The sequence below is a fragment of the Pseudophryne corroboree genome, chromosome 6 (assembly GCF_028390025.1).
Source record: "Pseudophryne corroboree isolate aPseCor3 chromosome 6, aPseCor3.hap2, whole genome shotgun sequence".
Lineage (NCBI taxonomy): Eukaryota > Metazoa > Chordata > Amphibia > Anura > Myobatrachidae > Pseudophryne > Pseudophryne corroboree.
This window is the reverse complement of record NC_086449.1, coordinates 321,151,251-321,172,695: the sequence shown is the minus strand read 5'-3', so window position 1 is coordinate 321,172,695 and position 21,445 is coordinate 321,151,251. Positions and strand designations below refer to the sequence as shown.

General features: G+C 41.5%; 1 protein-coding gene across 1 annotated transcript in view; it reads right to left on the bottom strand.

Moving 5' to 3' along the window:
* The window catches only part of LOC134932152 (proto-oncogene Mas-like), a 240,962-nt gene that overhangs the window by 123,450 nt on the left and 96,067 nt on the right, over positions 1-21,445 (bottom strand). The gene's annotated exons all lie outside the window — the stretch shown is intronic.

The following is a 21,445-nucleotide window of genomic DNA, read 5'->3' as shown; positions in this document are numbered from 1 at the left end:
GAACACTAAAATAACACATCCTAGATCTGAATGAATGAAATATTCTTATTAAATACTTTGTTCTTTAGTGTTCCCTTTATTTTTTTGAGCAGTGTATAATTAATTAATTGAATAAAAATTTTTTTAATGTTAGATAAAATTTAATTCATATATGCACTTCCTTGTGATATTTCTGTGTTCTTCTGAGATTAGAAAAGCACTTGCATGTAATAAAAAATCTACTTTTGATCATGTGCCCATCGGCAGTGAATGACCAATGAGAGTTTTGGGCTAAATGCCTGTGTTAGATAGATTTCCGTATCTGCTGTTGGCTCCAGAAAGTAGAAGCCAATGAGAGTACAGAAAGTACAGATGGTCTGGACATAAGGTTTAGGGAACATATATATTTACATTATGCCTTGCAATTGCATGAACAACATGTTATGTGTCTATAAAGCCACAGTGTCTGGGTGACAAATATTTAAGATAATAATAAATGGATGTAGTCCTGATTATGTAAAAACTTCATATATATCACAAGAAAGTTATTCAGCCCTCTTCTTTCTAAAGAACATAATGCTGGGTGCCATTCAAAAGAACTTGTAAACTATAAACAGAGTCGCGGCACTCATCGCACATTCAAATTAAAATATCCCAGAGATCGGGTTTGACTCCTGTATATGTTTATTTGATTTGAATGCACTGTGAGTGTGGCCACTCTTTTCGTAGTTTATAAAGAGAGTGTATATATACATATACATATGACATAGCCATGTAAGATATAGTCTAGGTAGGTATCTTAAATTATGTAAGTAAAGTAGTGTACGAATATTGAAGAGTATTCTTTCTTATACAATAAATAAAATATATAGAGCATGTGCCAGAATGCATCAAATGCCTCACATTAATCACTAAGGGCCTAATTCTGAGTTGATCGCAGCAGCAAATTTGTTAGCAGTTGGGCAAAACCATGTGCACTGCAGGAGGACAGATATAACATGTGCAGAGAGAGTTAGATTTGGGTGGGGTGTATTCAAACTGAAATCTAAATTGCAGTGTAAAAATAAAGCAGCCAGTATTTACCCTGCACAGAAACAAAATAACCCACCCAAATCTAACTCTCTCTGCAAATGTTATATCTGCCGCACCTGCAGTGCACATGGTTTTGCCCAACTGCTAACAAACTTGCTGCTGCGATCAACTCAGAATTACCCCCTAAATACAATACTTGGAGACTTTGAAAGCTACTCAGTTCACTGACAGGTATAGGGTAAGGATTCCCATGGTGAGACACTGCCTCACTACCTGTAGAAAAGAGAGTAGTGAAGAAAGGGAAATGATTGGTACTGCAAAAGATACCTGATGCTCAAATGCAATGGCTGTGTAATAGGGAAATCACTGTGTGCACACAGTGGGTGTCCTGGTCCTACACGTGTTTCACCCAACAGACTAGTTCACGGACACTGTCACTAGAGTGTATAACAATGTCATCTAGATAGGTGGCTGCATAGACAGTATGGGGCTTCAATACATTGTTCACCATCCTTTGAAAAGTTGCTGTTGCTCCATGCAAACCAAAGGGTAGGACCTTGTACTAGAAAAGGAATCCAGGGGTAGAAAAAGCTGTCTTTTCCTTGGCCACAGGCATAAGAGAGATCTGACAATAGCCCTTTGTGAGTAGTTAAAAATTTGTTGCTAGCCAGACATTCCAACAGTTTGTCCACCCGTGCCATGGGGTAGGCAATAGGGTAGGCATCAAACTGGGACACACTGTTTAACTTTCTTAAGTCCATACAGAACCGCAAGCTGCCATTGGGTTTTGTAACCAGCACAATCCTTTCTACCTGCGCTTCACCTAGTCTCAGAGATCTGGTAAGGCTTTTGTTTCACTACTACCCCGGGAGCCATGGTAGGGAAGAGAATACAGCCTTGTTCCATTGTGCCCTCTTCTGTACCTGATGCTTTTGCTCTGCTGACATGGTAAGTTCTATGGTAATCAAGGACTTTTCCATTACTGTACTCGACATCCCTGGCACCAAATCCTCATCATGTCACAGTTTCAATAATTTTACATTAATTATCTGTTCTTCCTTCCAACTCCTAGCCGCTAGGACACTACATTGGCCCCTGGCAATCAGTGAAGAGCTTACTCTCTTGGCTTGGAACAAGAACCAAGACCTTATCCCCAGGACAGAGGAACCGGGTTATCTCAGTAATATCATAATTTTTCTTCTATTGACCTTGTGCATCTTCTACATGTTGGTGCACCAAAAGGATTATCTTCCCTAATCTCTCATACATACATACATACATACATACATACATACATACATACATACATACATACAGGCTTGTAGTACCTCTCTGACAGTGAACAGCAGGTAAAAAGAAAGGTTTCCCAATCCTTCTTTTCCTGCACTGCTTTTCTGATCATATGCTTCAGGGTTAAACCTCTCCACTAGTCCATCCATTTGTGGATGGTAAACAGAAGTGCAAAGGGTGCAAAGGGTTTTCACCCCAAGCAACTGACACATATGCCTCGTTATCCTGGACATGTATGGCATATCCTGATTGGTTAGAATTTCCTTAGGGATTTCCAATCAGGCATGCAAGTGAACCTGCTTCATAGCTATTGTGCTAGACTTTTTAAAGTTATTGCCTCCAGATAGCATGTTGCATAGTCTAGCACCACCAATCTAGCCCCACCAATACATACTGATGGCCTAAATCCGACTTATCTAAGTGCCCACCCAAATTCATAATAATTTGTTCAAAAGGGATCTGTATCAGTGGTACTGGAACAAGTGGGGCCACATATGAAGGTTTAAGGCAGGTTCTCTGGCAAATGGAGCAAGCCTGGCAATACTTTTTCAAGGGCATATGCACCTCCAGCCAATAAAACCTAAGCAGGACTCTCTCCCAGGTATTGTCCTCAGCTAGGTGCGGACAAGACCTGGGAGAGACTCGTTCTTAGGTTTTATTGGCTCGAGTACATTGGCCTCGCCTAGTGGGCTAAGGAGAACTCCATAGACTCCTGCAGTGATAGGCACTCCATCCAAGTGTGTCCGGTTTCTCCGCATTCAAAATCATGTTAGCTTAGCCAACCTCGGGTTTACATTTCTATCCACAGGTTTTCTTCATTGTGCCTGTGCAGTTCCTAGCCAACCCCAGTTTGTTTTTGTCTTGGCATAGGTTTTGGTACAAAGCCAAGAGTCTTGGCCATTTGCTGCAATTCCCCAAATCTCTCCACCCGCATGGTGAGTTTTCCAAGGGTTTGGGTTTCTGCCTTCATCACCCACTTTTGCAGACCCCGGTCTAAAGTCTAGACACAGTGGTCAATTGCCAGCAGTTCCACCATCTGATGGGGTGAGTTTTCTTCCAGTCATCCACTTCTTCAATATTTTGATTAAAGTGGCCAGCTGAGTTATGACTGGAATTTGCTTGGAGAAACGCCACTCATGGAAGCGCTGAGCTTGACCTGGTCTGGTAATGCAGACATGAGACAGTAGCTCAGTCTTTAAGGTCAAGTGCACCAATGCCACACTCTAATCGAGGTCCATATAAACTCACTGGGCCTCACCAGACAAGTATGGCACTAGCTTCTCCACCCAGACTTCCCAAGGCCATTTTGCACTATTCGCCATTCTTTCTAAAGTGGCGAGGTAAGCTTCTATGTAATCATCAGCTGGCATTTTCTGAAACTTGGGCTCTTCCTTAGGACCCAACTGTTATGGTTGCCATTGCAGCAGCAGCTGTTCATACTGCAATTCTTACTGCTGTTACATCAGCATCAGCTGCTGCTGAAATTTCTGCTGCTGCTGTTGAACTCTGTTGATGTCTGCTCACAAACAGTTTCAGTATTTCCCCCATTTTGGCTTCTTTGTGGGATGGGAAGCAGAAACTACTTTCCTTTAGCATCCCACATGCTGACACCACTTGTGATAAAGTTGCTGTGTAGTGGAGGCACACACTGACTCTAAACATCTTCACCACTGTTTTGTTTAGTCAGGATGATCGCAAACCAGTAACTTTCAAAAGAGTAAACAATCACACCCCTGTCATTTACTAACAAATACCTACTCCCTAGTCACTGGCCACTAACTGGCATTGGTCATCCGAACAGGCCTTATATAGAAGCAAATTTGTAATGGTACTGTTTTCCGTGCGCACAAATGGACAGCTCTAATGAACTAGAAGATATGGGATCACACCGATGACCCCCAACAATGATACACAAAACAACAATTTATCTCTAGCTCATATGTGCGCCCAGATATTAAAATAAAACTTGTAGCAGGTGATAAAGGAATGAATGTACTCCCCTGGTTTAATACAATTCTCTTTGAAGTTCCACTTGTCTTTGAGAATGATGTTTAAACATAAAGGAAAGCACAAAACACAGAGATCCTCGTGTAATACTGTTTAAGTATAATTGCACATTCAAAATAGAGTTATGTCACCACACTGATAGTGATATGTGAATTATATTGGGGTTTTAACCCCTAAATCCAACCACTCACAATAGTGAATAAGGAAAGTAGCATTAATAATCCATCAATAAAGGTGCCGTCACCATAAATTTCAGGGGATGCCCCCTTCAATAATAAACTCACAAGTTAGAACTTGCATGCAGGCATATAGAGTAATTCAGTCTCATAGCTCCATCAAATGAGAAAAATAAACAGGGGATGCCCCCTTCAAAAAGACACTCACAAACTGAACCTTGTGTATAATGCAGAGTAGGTGGGTCTTTACTCTTCTTTAAGAATCCACATTCAACTCTTAGGATAAATCCTCGAAGTAAAGTGAAATAATATACCGGTTTTGTAAAGTATAAAAACACTTTATTTTAAAACAACAGTAATTTCTTAAAAACTCAAGGGAGCATACCCAGATTGGAGATTTGTCCAGGGATTTGATGGTAAATGCAAAGAACGGGGCCCCATTTAAGCAATCCCAGAGTCCTCTCCTCGCCAGATGATGTCCCTTCTGTGGCACAGGTACCCCCACCTATGCGTTTCGATCCTCTAGGGATTTTTGTCAAGGCCTTATATACCCTAGATTACTCCTCCCCCTCACAGACTGACAGGCAAACTACACTCCCACCTTGCCTTTAAAAGGAAGCTCTTTACAGGTGTTCTGATTTGATCAGTCAGGTTGCCAGGCTGCAGGGAGAGACACATGGAAATCAATAAGCAGGTAAAACATGCATTGTATCCTTCAAATGCATGACTTCCCTGGACTTACACCTGGTTCATTTGTAGCAGACTGCCCCTTTTGCCCAGAAGCTGCAGGCTCACCCTACTCCAGGCATCTCCAGGTGCATGGTGTATTGAGGTTAGGTTTATGTGGACACATCTGTGTATGTATATATGACCTGTTAAACCTCAGAGAGAGATAACTTGGAGGGAGAAGAAGTACCAACCAACATGGGCAGATGTACAGTGCATCCGGAAAGTATTCACAGTGTTTCACTTTCTCGGAGGTCTACAGACAATTCCTTTGACTTCATGCTTGGTTTGTGCTCAGACATGCACTGTCAAGTGTGGGACCTTATATAGACAGGTGTGTGCCTTTCCACATCATGTCCAATCAACTGAATTTACCACAGGTGGACTCCAATTAAGCTGTAGGAACATCTCAAGGATGATTAGTGGAAACAGGATGCACCTGAGCTCAATTTTGAGCTTCATGGCAAAGGCTGTGCATACTTATGTACATGTGATTTCTTAGTTTTTTATTTTTAATAAATTAGCAAAAATCTTTAAAAAACTTTTTTCACATTGTCATTATGGGGTATTGTGTGTAGAATTGTGAGGGAGAAAATGAATTTATTGCATTTTGGAATAAAGTTGTAACATAACAAAATGTGGAAAAAGTTAAGCGATGTGAATACTTCCGGATGTACTGTATTAAGCCTTGGAGAGAGATAAAGTGGACAATGTACCAACCACCCAGTAAGCTCTTACCTGTCATTTTATAAATAGCACCTGAAACATGACAGTTAGAAGCAGATTGGCTGGTACTTTGGGAGACTTGTACTAAGCAGTGATAAAAATGGAGAAGTGAGCCAGTAGAGAAGTTGCCCATGGCAACCAATCAGCATTGACATAACATTAATAATTTGCATACTATTAAAGTATACAGAACAGCTGATTGGCTGCCATGGGGAACTTTTCCACTTGCTCACTTCTCCACTTTTATCACTGCTTAGTACATGTCCCTCTATCCAGAGCCGGCCCTAGCCAATTTGATGCCCTAGGCAAAATTTTGTCTGGTGCCCCCTAGCTCCGCCGCTAGATCTGCATCTGTACCTGCAACGCTCAGGTAGTGGGGTCCACCGGGGGGTTACCCTGTGGGCCAGTTCAACTCTGCACAATGCCACACAGTAATGACCATAATACATATAATTCCACACAGTAAAGGAACCTTACACGTATGCCCCACATTAGTAATGCCCATAATACACATAATGCCACACAGTAATGCACCTTACACATATGCCCCACATTAGTAATGCCCATAATACACATATACTGCCACACTTGCTGGTTATACAAAAAGATCAGTATCAAACATGTAGAAACTGTCCATTCTCTTCACTATTCAGTGTGTTTGCTGGTGTCTGTTACTCCCGTTAACTGCATGCACTTTACTTTATACTGTGGGAGCTAAATGCTCTGCCCTCCAGTCTGATGTGTCCAAAAGTCACGCTGCACTGATGTTTCATATAGAAAAAGCACAACGCAACTTACTGACCACGTTACAGTGCTAGATGGCAGGAGAATTTTACGGTATGGACTGACTAGGAAATAAAGTGTGGGGAGAACACTGCCCATGTTATGTCCCTGCAGACACCTGGGGTTTGCACAGGGATAAGGGACACACACAGGATGGCAGGGTCCCCCTCCCCCATGTGCACAAGCAGTATAGGTGATGTCAGGTTTCTGTGAAGCAGTCTTCCAAAATACACATGTGTTATCATAAGAAGCCATCCAGTAATAACCTTATATAGTCAGTAAAAATGTCACAGGTCCAGGAATTGCATTTACTGGGCTTCTGCTGTCTGTCTGAGGTCTCACAAGTCAGGGGCATTCAAGCATGTCAGAGGAAGTTTAAGGCACAGTGTGCATTTTTTTTGACAAATGTAAACAGCAGTGTATACAAGTACTGATTGAATACATTTGGAAAGTAACAGTTAGTTTGCGGACTGTCCCTCTCAGCATGAGATGCTGCAGGGACATGCTTGGATGCCCCTAGACATGCTTGAATGCCCTAGGCAAATGCCTAGCCTGCCTATAGCTAAGGCCGGCTCTGCCTCTATCTCTCTCTCCACTTTATATATCTGCAAGCTTTTATACATCTCCCCCAAACTCTGTATAGAAATCATATTTACATCATCATTAATAATCCACAGTGTTGTTGTATACAAAAGGACACTTACGTAGAGGGTCTGTATGTAAAAATAGTGATGAGGCACCAACATACATGACAAGGGAAGAATACCTACCCACATACATGACATGTGAAGACTAAATTGAATCATTTGTTGGCTTTTAACTATTTTCTTTTTTTAACTGCACATGCACAATTTTCTCAAGCTCCTTAGATGAGCATGTGCAAAAACTAATATCTATCTCAGGGAAGATCGATATTAATTATTTTCATTATTAAATGCAGACATGGCGATTCTGTATCAATATAAAAGAATAATACAGTACTTCTGATTGGCTTTATCTGGAAGAAACTTTTATAAAAGAATAATACAGTACTTCTGATTGGCTGCCTCTGGAAGAAACTTTGTGTTAAGTGTGAGTGACTCCCACTGATGATCTAATCAGACCACTCACATCATAGAGAGCAATGCAAGCTGCTGTTGTGTCACATTATGACTCATACTTGCCTACTTTTGAAAACTAGTTTCAGGGAGATTATAGTCTGTAGTAGAATGTGGTGCATAAAGCATGGAATGCCATTGAAGGGGCTTGTCATGCTCCACTCAAATGTCGTATGAACTGTAGCTCCACACATGGACATGCCTAAGCTTAAATGTTTGTTGCTAAATATTTCTGCATAATATCAGTGGCAATATATTTTGAGAAATTCTGCAATTATTGATACTAACGTTGCTGCCTGCAATTATGGATTCTCATTTGCATCTATTCGCTATGATATTATTTTCTTCTCACACAGCACAATATACATGATAAATGTGATGCCTATGAAATAAATGTCAAATTTCATTTGGCCTTGAGTGAATTCTTACTTTATTGATCATCCTTTGGTTAAAAAACAACTAATTTTAAAACTTTTTTTGTATTGTCCTTTTTGTGTGTTTAACTAAAAATCACTAATAAAACTTTCAGAATAAATAGTAGCAATAGAATCTAGAGAGAACAAAATGTATCATTTACTCGCTTGGTAAAATGTGCAACAATTTTTTAAACAATGTAACTGGTGAAAACCAAATTAAAAACATACGTTGTATTCTCTTTAAGCAGCAAATTTGTCAGGCAAATAATAGCATGGCTCCTGTACTTAACAATTGCTGGAGGCATAACGGAACATACATTCATTCCATCTATTCAGGAACATTACATTCATTCAGAACATACCTTTTCTCCATCAAGGTGCAATCTGGGTTTCCTGCTGACTTCCAAATGTTTCATTTCTGAGATTCTATTGCTGCTGTTCAAGTACATTCCATCTATTCAGGAGCATACCCCTTCTCCATGAAGGTAAAATCTGAGTCTCCTGCTGACTATCAACTGTGTTTTCAATTCTGAGGTATTATACATTTACTATCGGCATATAAACTATTGCAGCTCTTAATTCTTTTCACTGAAGGAGAGGACTGCAATTATATATCATTATTTTCCTGACTAATGTGGTTTTCACCAGTTACATTATTTAATAAATTGTTAAAACTGTTACCAAGTGAGTGAGTAGGTGATACATTTTGTTCTCTCTAGATTCTAATGCTGCTATTTATCTCATACATTTTATATTTGGGAGACTATGTCACTCATTTGTATAGGTTCTGATAGAAATTATACTTATAAGTGCCAGATTTTTCTGTCTGTGACTAATAAAACATTCCGCAACTCACGCACACACTAGCAGCAGCAGACCCTGAGATAAGAAGACAAAGATTAGAGAGAGTCAGACAGCAGAGTCTGATGAGCCTGGACAGAAGTCAGGCTAGTGACTGCAGCAAATCACTATCATTGTCCAGATATTAATTTAGTGGAACCTGGGCTGCAGTCAGGGGCATAGCCAGAACTTTGTGGGCCACATAGAAACATTTTGAAGAGGCCCCCGTCGCAATGTTTCTAGAGAGACACTTCTCTGCAGCAGTTGCTAATTTAATGCTCTATAATAGTGCCCTAGTTCCTTTTCTGAAGCCTAGTAGAGCCTTATTTAATGTTATGCCCCAAAGTAGTGCCCTAGTTTATTTTATGAATCTCAGTAGGGCTTAAGTTCACCCTATGTCACATTTCAGAGCTGCCAGTACACATCATGCCGCACTGTACCCCCAATTCATATTATGATATATAGTATTCCCTGTTCATATTGTGCCTCATTACAGTGCCCTGGTTCATAGTATAGAACATTAAAGTGCCCTCCAGTTCATTTTATACCACACTACAATCAGCAGGTCCGGGGGCATACCTAGATATATTGCAAGCCCCAAGGAAAAAGTTTGAAAGGACCCCTATGTACCACCCAATAGTGAAAAATGTATATAACAAACGTAACTTTGACAGGGAGGGTGGGCCCCTCTCAGCCTTGGGCCCTATAGCAGCTGCACTGCCAGCACCTATGGTAGTATGCCCTTGGCTGCAGCAAAGAATTGGGAAATTTGATTTATACTGCAGTGCAGCAGGAGATAAGAGTTTCAAATGGGACTCAAATGCAGGATCAAGGAGGGTAGGCAACTACAGTATGTTCTGACTCCTCTATCAGACACTAAGGGCCGGATGTAATGGCTTGCAATGGATTGACAGCCGGAGCTCTGAGACTCTAGCCATGGCCGCAACTAGGGAGGGGCTAAGGGGGCATGCGCCCCGGGTGCAGAATCTGAAAGGGTGCAGAGTAGGGTACTCTGCCTCCACTCCTTCCTCTCAGCCCTAAGGGGCTACCTTCTGCCGGGTCCAAGAACTCTCACTGTAGTTACCCGCTCCCCAGCACCACCAACGAAACGCCCCCTTTCCTGCAAGTAGAACGCTAATGAATGAGGCAGGGGTGGTGACCAAGGACTCTCCAATCCCCTCTCATTTCCCAAGTGCTGGTCCATGGCCGCTCACACACTCATGTGCCTGTATAAGTGATGTCTTCCCCCAGGCCTGTTCCCCAGCTCCTCCCTCTTCCAGCAGAGGAGGACAGGGTCCTAAGAAACTATTTACTGCAGGGTCCTAGTACCCTCACTGCAGGTCCCCACTCCCCAATACCACCAATGTGGACTCCTGGGAAACCAACCCCCCCCCCAGACACCCGTCAACTAGAACAATTATGAATGGGGTGGGGTTGGCAATACACACACTCCTGTACTTCTGTAAACTGTGTCTGCACCCTTTGCTGCATGGCAGCTCCACCAGAGGGGGACATGGCGAGAGGAAGCAGTAGCAGCCAACAATTAGTCTGGGCACTGAAGTGAGGTCTCTATACGCCAGGACAGCTGCTGCCTCCCAAAGTGTGGTCCTAGGTCCCAACCTGCATGCAGGGCTTTGTAGTCCTACAGCAGTTATAGTCACCCCCCCCCCAGGGTGTGTAATACAGTGACTGCATGGCTTATATCAGGTATATAACACAGCCCGTCCTAGGGACTCCTCTCTGCAGCCAGAATAACCCACATTGTGTGTGTTCCTCCCCAGAAGGTTGGTACTTCTCCTCTCTAATTGGTTGTAGGTCATTACTGGCATACTGGGCTTTGTAGTCCTACAGCAGCTGGACAGTCAGAGTCCCCCATAATACTGTATCTGAGGTGCATGTTAGTTTTCTTGTGTTCCTATCCATTTTCCTAGAGAATGTGTACTGGATGCACCCTGACGATGCTGGTTGTCACTTTGACAACTGTTGATTCCTGTGTTTTTGACATGGTTCCAAAGTGTGTGTGTGTGTGTGTGTGTGTGTGTGTGTGTGCGTGCGTGCGTGCGTGCGTGCGTGCGTGTGTGTGTGTGTCCAAATTACTGTCTTGCCCCGGGTGTCAAAAATCCTAGTTTCGGCCCTGCTTTAGCCGAACTCATAATTTTTTTTAAAGCAGCAAACGTTTACAAGGCAAAACCTGGTTAGTTTTGCCTTATAGACATTTGCTGCTTTAAAGAAACATACGAGTTCGGTTGAAGTCTCAGAGCTCTGGCCATCTCGCAAGCCATTACATCTGACCCAAAGGGTGGATTGGGAGTTTAGTTTGAAGCAGAAAATATCTCCTGACTATTTCTGCAGTCCAGAAAATAACCTGCTTTGAGGGGTAGGTCTCCAAAATCGTGATTGTTCCACAAGAACCAGTGCAGTTGACTTCTTTGTATTATCTGTTAATTTTCACTATTGGCTGCTGCTGGTGTTAAAAACTGTTCTGTAATGTGAAAGCCCTTTATGGAAAATAAATAGGTATTCTTCTAGTGCTACTATAAAGCCAAGTAATGATTTAATCCCTTTGCTGGTGAATGTTTTCTCACCATTGTGCGGAGGCCATTTCAGCCATTAGCTCTCATTACATTTCAGCATCAATATTAAAGATTTTATTATATGTGGTACCCACACAAATTATACCATGTTTTTTTTCAGAAGACTTTGGGTGGTATCCTATTAGCCATGTTAAATTACTGTAGCTAATTACCTTGCCGGTGGCTATCCTATTAGCCCCGATGCTGGCACTTATTGGGGATTTTGTTTCCACTATAAGAAGCCCTTTTCCCCCCCGATTGCGGAAAGGTCAGCAACTTTTCGTATATAATTTGAGTTTTTGGAAAAAAAAAACAATTTTTAAGATGGAAAAAATAGGGTTTATTTGGCTATCCCCCTAATAAATCGGCAAAAACTATCTGTAGAAAACAAAACAAAACAAAAAAACATTTTTCATGTTCCAAAGTTTTTGCGGCTAATATGATAACCCCTTTGTATTTTGAGTCTTTTACTAATTCTAACATGTCAAATAGATAATGAACCCAAATGGCCACACAAGTTTTTTTATTGAAATGTAAAGAAAGGGAATCAAAAGCAAACATAATTTATTTTGTCTTATAAACACCAGAAATAATGTACTTTGTGATTCTTGTTTCAACAACTATACTCCTTTCCAAAATAATAAAAAGCAGGATTCTATCGGGTAAATTTACTGAGGTGGGAGTTTTTTTTAGAACTGGGGATGTTGCCATGGCAATCAATCATATTCAGCATAACAGTTATCTAGATGCTTCTAGAAGATAATAGAATCTGGTTGCTACGAGACACATCACCAGCTCTAAAAATCTCCCACCTTACTAAATTTGCCCCTATGTGTAGGCTTTGATCAAAATATCTGCACTTGAAATAAAATGAAAATAAAATGAAATTATTTTTTTTTATTCCTTTTTTGCGGTTTTCATTTAAAGGCTTTCTATGTGCAAGAAGAATATAGTACCCCAACAAAGTTTACCATACTGCATGAAGGTGCTAATTTAGAAAGGATCGCTAATGCGATCCTTACTGCATTTCCGGGAGTGGCGAGACCATGACCTGCATCGCAAGATGCAGTTACCTTGGCCTGGGAAGCCGCACTGTCTCAGCAAGGCTGAGAAAGCAGAAGGTAGTATGCACCTCCTTCTGCATGTGGAATGCTAAGGACTGCAACTGCAAAGCTACTATGAGCAACTTTGCATTTTGCAATGCTTAATGAATCAGGCCCTTATAAGAGACAATTGTTTTATTTGACACAAAATGAGGGCGATCCCCCCCCCCCCCCCCATCTGTGGAAGGCAAGCAGTGAGACTGTGGGGGGGGGGGGAATCGCCCTCATTTTGTGGGGGGGGGGAGCAGTCTCCTATGCGGTGGGCAGTGAATGGTGGGCGGCAGTGGCGGAGGAGGAATCGGCGGCGCCAAGTGCAATAACATAAGGGGAGAGAGGACTGGCTGACTGCTGCCTCTCTCCCCAGCACTGCACACAGCAGGCACCTCCAACATGCCCTGGCCGGGTAAAGAGCACCCGCTCCCCCATCTCGCGGCACACTGTGTGTGAGCAAGTGTATGGGGAGACAGGTAAAAATGTGCCCTTCCCCATCTATGAAAACGCTTTTTTTCTGTAGTGCTGGGCTATAGTGTCTGGTGATCACCATCAAACGCAGCTAAGCAGCCTACATAATATGAAATAGGGGAGTCACCTCTTTCAAATATGAGTAATCACAAAATTGCCAGTGTCACTATTAGATGAGAGGGCACACAAACAGAACACATACATTTTCATTAATCCATGGTAACATTGTTATAGGTGATCACCAGTCAAAAAGTACTAAGGGGATCCATGATTTCAAAGAACCCCCTTCTCTTTCTGAAATGGGTGCCCCTAATTTTATTGATACTAGTTGTGGGGAGACCTGCACCCATCCCTGGACTAATGATATCTCCATAGGCAATAATCTCCATGGGGGTACATAGTTTGAAAGAGTGGACTCTCCTTTTTTATACAAGGAGTGGTGGGGTTGGGGAGAAAGAGGGACATAGAATCCCTCTGCCCATATTTTTCATTCACTCATTTTTCTTTCTGTTAGAAAAGTGACATTGGTGTGTATACATGCGCTGATACCTCTGAATATTCAGGCTGGCAGCTTCCAAAAACCCCACCACACGGCTACCAGTTGGGCAACGGAAAAAAGTTTTTATTTTTACATTTAGCCCCTTTAGCTATAAAGGGTGAGTGGGGCTAATCTCTCAGTCTAGCTGTATATCTGGAGGATGAGCTCCATTCGTCCTTTGCAGTGATGGAGTTAACATTATAGGAATTCCTATCCACAACCAGGCCCGGCAGACATAAAAGCAATAGCACTCATATTTGTTTCCTTTCCCCCAATTTGACATGCCATTAAATTACCTCCACATTAAATACAGACCCATTTTACATTATGAGCAGCAAAAAATTTTCAATAGTCCCTATCAGGTCCACATTACATTATTAGCTCTCACCTTTAATTAAAACAGACTAAATATTAAATTAATCATTCCTTCTTGCTGCTACATTACATAAATAGTCCCCCACATATATAACGACAACCTGCCTTTGCAAAAATGCACAAACGGAAAGAGTAGAAGATTAGCAAAAAAAGTGGGAACACTAAGAGCAGAACAAAAGTATAGAAATGGAACAAGAGTGGGGTCGTTGTCCTGCTGAGAGATGAACTGTTGCTCCAGTCTAGGGTCAAGAGTGCTTTGGAGCAGGTTTTCATCAAGGATGTCTCTATACATTGCTGCATTCATCTTTCCCTCTATCCTGATTAGTCTCCCAGTTACTTCCACTGAAAATCATCCCCACAGCATATTCCTGCCACCACCATGCTTCACTGTAGGGATGGTATTGGCCTGGTGATGAGCGGTGCCTGGTTTCCTCCAAACATGATGCCTGGCATTCACGCCAAAGAGTTCTATCTTTGTCTAATCAGACCAGATTATTTTGTTTCTCATGGTCTGAGAGTCCTTCAGGTGCATTTTGGCAAAATCCAGACGGGCTGCCATGTGTTTTTTACTAAGGAGTGGCTTCCGTCTGGCTACTCTACCATACAAGCCTGATTGGTGGATAGCTGCAAAGATGGTTGTCCTTCTGGAAGATTCTCCTCTCTCCACAGAGCAATGATGTAGCTCTGACAGAGTGACCATCGGGTACATGGTCATCTCCCTGACCAGGGCCCTTCTCCCCTGATCACTCAGTTAATATTGCCGGCCAGCTCTAGGAAGAGTCCTGCTGGTTCTGAACTTCTTCCATTTAGGGATGTTAGAGGCCACTGTGCTCATTGGGACCTTCAAAGCTGCAGATATTTTTCTGTACCCTTCCCCAGATTTGTGCCTCCAGACAATCCTGTCTCGGAGGTCTATAGACAATTCCTTTGACTTCATGCTTGGTTTATGCTTAGACATACACTGTCAAGTGTGGGACCTTATATAGACATATGTCCAATCAACTGAATTTACCATAGGTGGACTTCAATTAAGCTGTAGGAACATCTCAAGTATGATCAGTGGAAACAGGATGCACCTGAGCTCATTTTTGAGATTCATGGCACAGGCTGTGAATACTTATGTACTTATGTGATTTCTTAGTTATTTATTTTTAAAAAAATTGCAAAAATCACAAAAAAAAATTTTCACGTTGTCATTATGAGATATTGGCCCTCATTCCGAGTTGATCGCTCGCTAGCTGCTTTTAGCAGCAGTGCAAACGCTAAACCGCCGCCCTCTGGGAGTGTAGCTTAGCAGAAGTGCGAACGAAAGGTTAGCAGATTAGTGCTGATATTTTTCAAGCAGTTTCAAAGTAATGCAGACCTACTCCTTCCTTGCGATCACTTCAGTCTGTTTAATTCCTGCTTTGACGTCACAAACACGCCCTGCGTTCGACCAGCCACTCCCCTGTTTCCCCAGGCACGCCTGCATTTTTACCTGATACGCTTGCGTTTTTTAGCACACTCCCGGAAAACGGCCAGTTACCATCCAGAAACACCCACTTCCTGTCAATCATTCAACGATCAGCAGTGCGACTGAAAACCGTCGCTAGACCTTGTGTGAAACTGCATAGTTTTTTGTGAAAGTATGTTGCACGTGCGCACTGCGGCCCATACGCATGCGCAAAAATGCCGATTTTTAGCCTGATTGCTACGCTGCGAACAACGGCAGCTAGCGATCAACTCGGAATGACCCCCAGTGTGTATATAATTGCGAGGGGAAAAATGTATTTATTCCATTTTGGAATAACGCTGTAACTTAATAAAATGTGGAAAAAGTGAAGCGCTGTGAATACTCTCCGGGTGCAGCATAACTCATTAGCACCATCAATTATTTCAAGCCAACTTCCCCAGCATCCTGGACCAAATTAAAACCTTCATGAGTGGTCAGGTCACTTTATACCTCGGCTAGGTAGAATAAACTTATTGTTGACGAACATACTTTTAGATTTATTCCAGACCCTTCTGATATATATATATATCTTATTAACACTCATGAGATTTTTACTTATCTGTCTACTTTGACAATAACATCCACAACCGGTTACCATAAAAAAAAACATTCACAAGCCTCCAACAACTGTATTTATCTCTCTCCTGCCTCTATTTTGTAACGCCCTTTTGGCAGTAATTATCGTTGGTTTCTGTAAAATAGATTTTAATTTTGTAAATAATAATTGTGTGTGTAAAGATGTATTTAGAGTTAATGCAGTCTTAATGATCAGTGAAAGGATCATGTGTCTATTCTGCAGCTGACTTTGGGGTGATCTGAGGAATTCCATATACATAGCACTGAGTCATGGACAGGAACAGTGGAGTGTGAGATAACTGACTGGACTAGCAGAGTCCTGCTGGCTCCCCTACATCTTTTGAGGGGAAAGGGGGGGGGCAGCTCCTGAGGTAATGACCTGAGGTGAAGGAGCATCCACAGGTTTGGTGAGAGAGATATGTGTGAGAGGACAGAGGTCATCATAGAGGAGGTATGCGGCATCTGACAGATGCCCAGAGTTGGGGGAGCCAGGAGGGACTCGCTAAGGAAAGCAGGTACTGACCATTGTGACAGGGCATCATGCCTGAAGCACCCACAGTGTGTCACAGTAGTAACGGCATTATCCCTTGAGTTAAAGCTGCAAACCAGGGAGAGCTATCAGAGGAGATATAGGGGGTCATTCAGATCTGATCGCTGCTATGTGTTTTCACACAGCGGGTGATCAGATAATAACTGCACATGCATATGCACCACAATGCGCAGGCGCGTCGGACAGCTACAACAGGCATCGACGGTGAGCGACGGGATGGTGCGAAGGATCAATTTGCATGGGCGTACGCAAGGCGATTAACAGGAAGAGGCCATTTATGGGTGGCAAATGACCATTTTCAGATAGTGTCCGGAAAACAACACAGGCGAGCTCAAGTGTTTTCAGGCAGGGTGTCTGATGTCCGCTCTGGCCCCGATCAGCAGGATTCAATCGCACTGGAAGAGTAAGTCCTGGGCTGCGCAGAGACTGCACAAACTGATTTGTAGCAGCTCAGCTACACATGCGATCACACACTCGCAAAGCGAAAATACACTCACCCTGTAGGCAGTGACTATCTGAATACAAGACAGCAAAAAATGCAGCCCAGCAATCAGATCTGAATGACCCACATAGAGCACATACCTGCAGCATTTCAATACCCAGCTGCACAGCTACCCCAACCATATCTTATAGACCTATATTGAAAGAGGGGAAAAAGACTATACAGGACAGAGGTGCCAGTGAGCTTTATTCTTTTCATTCCTGAGGAACCCCTGCACCACCCTGAAACAGTGTAGTTCCTCAACTACTAACTGGAAGACCACTATTCGACTTTTAGCACCTATAATAGCCCTGAAGCATAGTCTGCACATAACATCTGTGATAATTGCAATAAGCACACCACCTGTAATATTTTCTAATTCACCAGTGGAGTAATTATAGATTTATTTGGGACAGTAACAGATAACTGATTCAATGTCAGCAGGATATCAGTAACTCTAACCACAACTGGATCCTTCTACCATCAATTTCTTAGTCATACTACTCTTCCTCTGCCATCTTTAGTTGCAGTAAACTTTAATAGTTAAAGTATATTGGACACCGGAACTGCAATCATTTATTATCTATTGAAAGCAATAGAACCAAGCCCGGGCTTGTAATTGTCATTTGAGTGCACTCAACCTGACTAATGGTTATATACAGTATGTTACCTCCATTGTCATCATAGTTGTGAGGTAAAATGTATCTTATCAGTATCTGTACTGTTTAAGGAACATTTTACATAGTACACAAGTATATTTATGTTAAATTTGAAGTAGTGGTGTGTGATCTAAGTTGGTATAATAATGGAATAAATATATAATATTATGGAATAATCACCTACTTTAGAGAAGGATACTAAGGTGGGTCCTGATTATTAAGGCAGACCTTAATAGGTTCCTGTGATACTTGTAAGGAGTATACTTTAAAGGGTTTATTTGCTAAATAGTCACATTTCCTCTTCTTTTAAAAAAGCATTCCCTATGGCAAGTTCGCAACATTGTCACTGTTTTAAAGATCAATATCTCAGTTATTAAAAATTAGTAACCTTCTTGGTGTGAAACGTAAAGTTGTGTAAGTAACATCTGGAAACACTGTCGCCCTCTTTCTGTGAGAAAGGTAATTCCAGGATCTGAGGAAAAGCTGAGTTCCAGCCTAATAAAAATATGATCCTTTGTTTCAATTGTTGACTATACTGTATATTCAATATGCTGAATAAATGTGAACTGGAAAGTTAGAAGATCAGAATACCATATTAGGAAAAGGTGGTATAAGTAATTAAAGTTGACATTCATCTTGTGAAGTGTTCTAAAGTTCACTTCAGTGAGTCCACATTCATCTGAGGCTTGGGTGGAAGCACAATTGCTAGGATACCAATACTATCAGGATATCCCCCTGGCCTAGGAAGAATCACAGTTAAGTGAAAGTGACCCAGGGTTACAAGTAGCTGGTGACATTTCACCAAATCCGGGGCCCAACCACTTACCCCACTCACATCCACCTGATTTGCAGCAATAAAGAAATCCATCCAACCTCTTAAACATCACATGTCTCTCAGTACTCTCCAAAACATTAAAATGTGCCTTATGGAATGCACGCTGTTTGTAATAAATTAACATCCATACATGACCTCTTCATATCTAACAACGTCAATCTGCTGACTATAACAGAAACATGGCTCACACAATTGGACACGGCCTCCCCTACACACTGTCACATGGTGGTCTCAACTTCAGACACACCTCAAGGCCTGGTAACTGTAAAGGAGGTGGGGTTGGATTATTACTTTCTCAATCTTTCACATACAGATGTGTCCTCTTATATCCTAGCTGCAGTCACACTAAACAGCCATTCAAGTCACGCCATGCTGTGGTGGGACTCAGTAGCACAAAGCATCTTTTTTTGTATCTTTTGCCGCAAAAATGCATCATAGATGCAATGTAATGCAACAGGACGCATTAGTAGCCTCTGCTGATTAAAATTATATGCAGCATGCCTATATTATATGTGTAATAGCGGCTCTATCTACATCCGAAATGAAATGTTGCATAGCATTTTGTATACAAATACATTCATATTCACACACAGAATATAGGGATGCTGCATATTATTTTAATCAACAGAAGCTGCTTGTGCGTCCTATTGCATTACATTGTGGGGTATGTGTAAATAATTTTTCAATACTTGGAGGGCAGGGAATATTTTGTATTTAAATGATATCACTGCCGATGTTAATTTCCTCCAATTTTTGGACAATCAGGAGAAAGAGCAATCCCACCAATAGAATTTTTTTGTTTTTTGCAAATTCAGCACCTTCCCTACAGGATCAAACCTGTATTAATAGGGCAGCCTTTATCTTCCTTTGAATATATTTGTTGTAGATGAACCTCAACCCGAGGCTTAATTTATAGGATACTATCTGTTCTACCCGTTCTTGGCACAGGAGTTTCTGATTGTCACGATTGTAAATATAAATTAGTGTTAAAAATTTCAGATATCTTAATCAAAGTAAAACTTAATCCATGGTTCTTGGCATTACCAGAGGAGCACCCATAGCAGATGTAGTAAAAAGTGACAGGACCATTTTTGTAGTTTATGAAATTCTACCCACTGGAGGTGCAATCCAAGTTTTGATCCGATTGTCCATTTGGGTGTTATCGTTCATGCACCGCAAGCCACACATTGGTAATAACATAATTATTTAAATTCCCTTTTCATCCCCTTAGGGGAGGTTTATTAAAATTCGAATATGTACTTTTCCTATTTCCCACCTGAAGAATGCCTATGTTACATTTCTGCTTCCTAACATATTGGTAAGTAAGATAATATTAGTGATGAGTCAGTCAGTTAGTCAGTGAGTGAGGGCTTTCACATTTATAATTGGATATATGCTGCTTGAGGAAACAACCCAAACACGGGGTTCCCATAAGCTAGCATGGGAATCAGACTTGGGATTCAGTTTTGACCCTGAGGAGTGGTCAGAAATCTGGGACAATGTTGTTTCTAGCTTGATTTGTGTCAAAATTAAAGAAAATGTATGTACACTTCTATACCATTGGTATTAGGTACCTTCTCAGTTAAAAACCATGTTTCCTGACACTTCGGATAGGTGTTGGAGATGATGCTCTGAGGAAGGTACCTTACATATATGTTGGACTTGCCCACAGATCTCGGCATTATGTCAGAGTTACCATCCTTCTCTCGTACCTATTCTATGTGGCCATCCCTTGTGATCCTAAATTTTTCCTTTTTCCTCTAAACCTTCCCACCCTTTCTAGATACTAAAATAAGCTGTTACGGCATGTTGGCTCAGCCATGACGTGCCAGATCACTGTCGACTAAAAAGCCTACACCATCACCTATGCTGTCTACCCTATCATGGATATGGTACATCCACAAAATGGAATAAATGTCTGGTATAATTAATAATTCCTCTAAGTCATTCAGTAAAATTTGGGGCCCCTGGCTGTCCACCCAGAATGCTTTAACCCCGTTTCACAGCTGACTCCCTGAATTGGCCCTATTGTTGTTATCACTACCTGAGGTCCTTCCCCTCAGTTCTACATTATTTTGGTCTTTTCTCCCTTTTTTTCTTCTCAGATGGTTAGTATTGTTGTTGCTATTGAGAGTGTTGTCATACTGTTTAATTTTCTTCTTACAAAATTGGAACACTTCTCTTGTTAATATTTGTTTATTAGTAGTGTCTGCATGTGCTTACATTTTGTAGTTCAGATGTTTTTACTTTGTGATCTGTTTAATAAACATTACCTTACATATATAATTTTATTATTATTATTATTACTATTATTATTTTTAAATACTATAGTGCAATTATAGATGTTACTAAGACAGTAACAAACAGTGGTAACTTCTTACCTTTTTAATGAGGGGGCTGTATGTGCTGCCAATCAGATGGTCAATAGCGCTGCTGGTGGTGCAGTACTGATGGAGGTGCCTGTGCTGCAGTACCTGCCAGATCCACTGCGCATGAGAAATGGATATGCTAGGCACTGGGACCAGCACATGTGCATAAAGATGAAAAGACGTGTGCATGTGCATAAACATCTGCTTCTAAAGACTACATCAGCTGTACCAGGGCTGCCATCAGAAATTGTGGGGCCTGGGACTGAAAAAATAGGCAGCCCCCCTCAAACAAACAAACAAACAAATAAATATTTAAAAAAAAACTATATAAATAAATATATATATACAGGTTGAGTATCC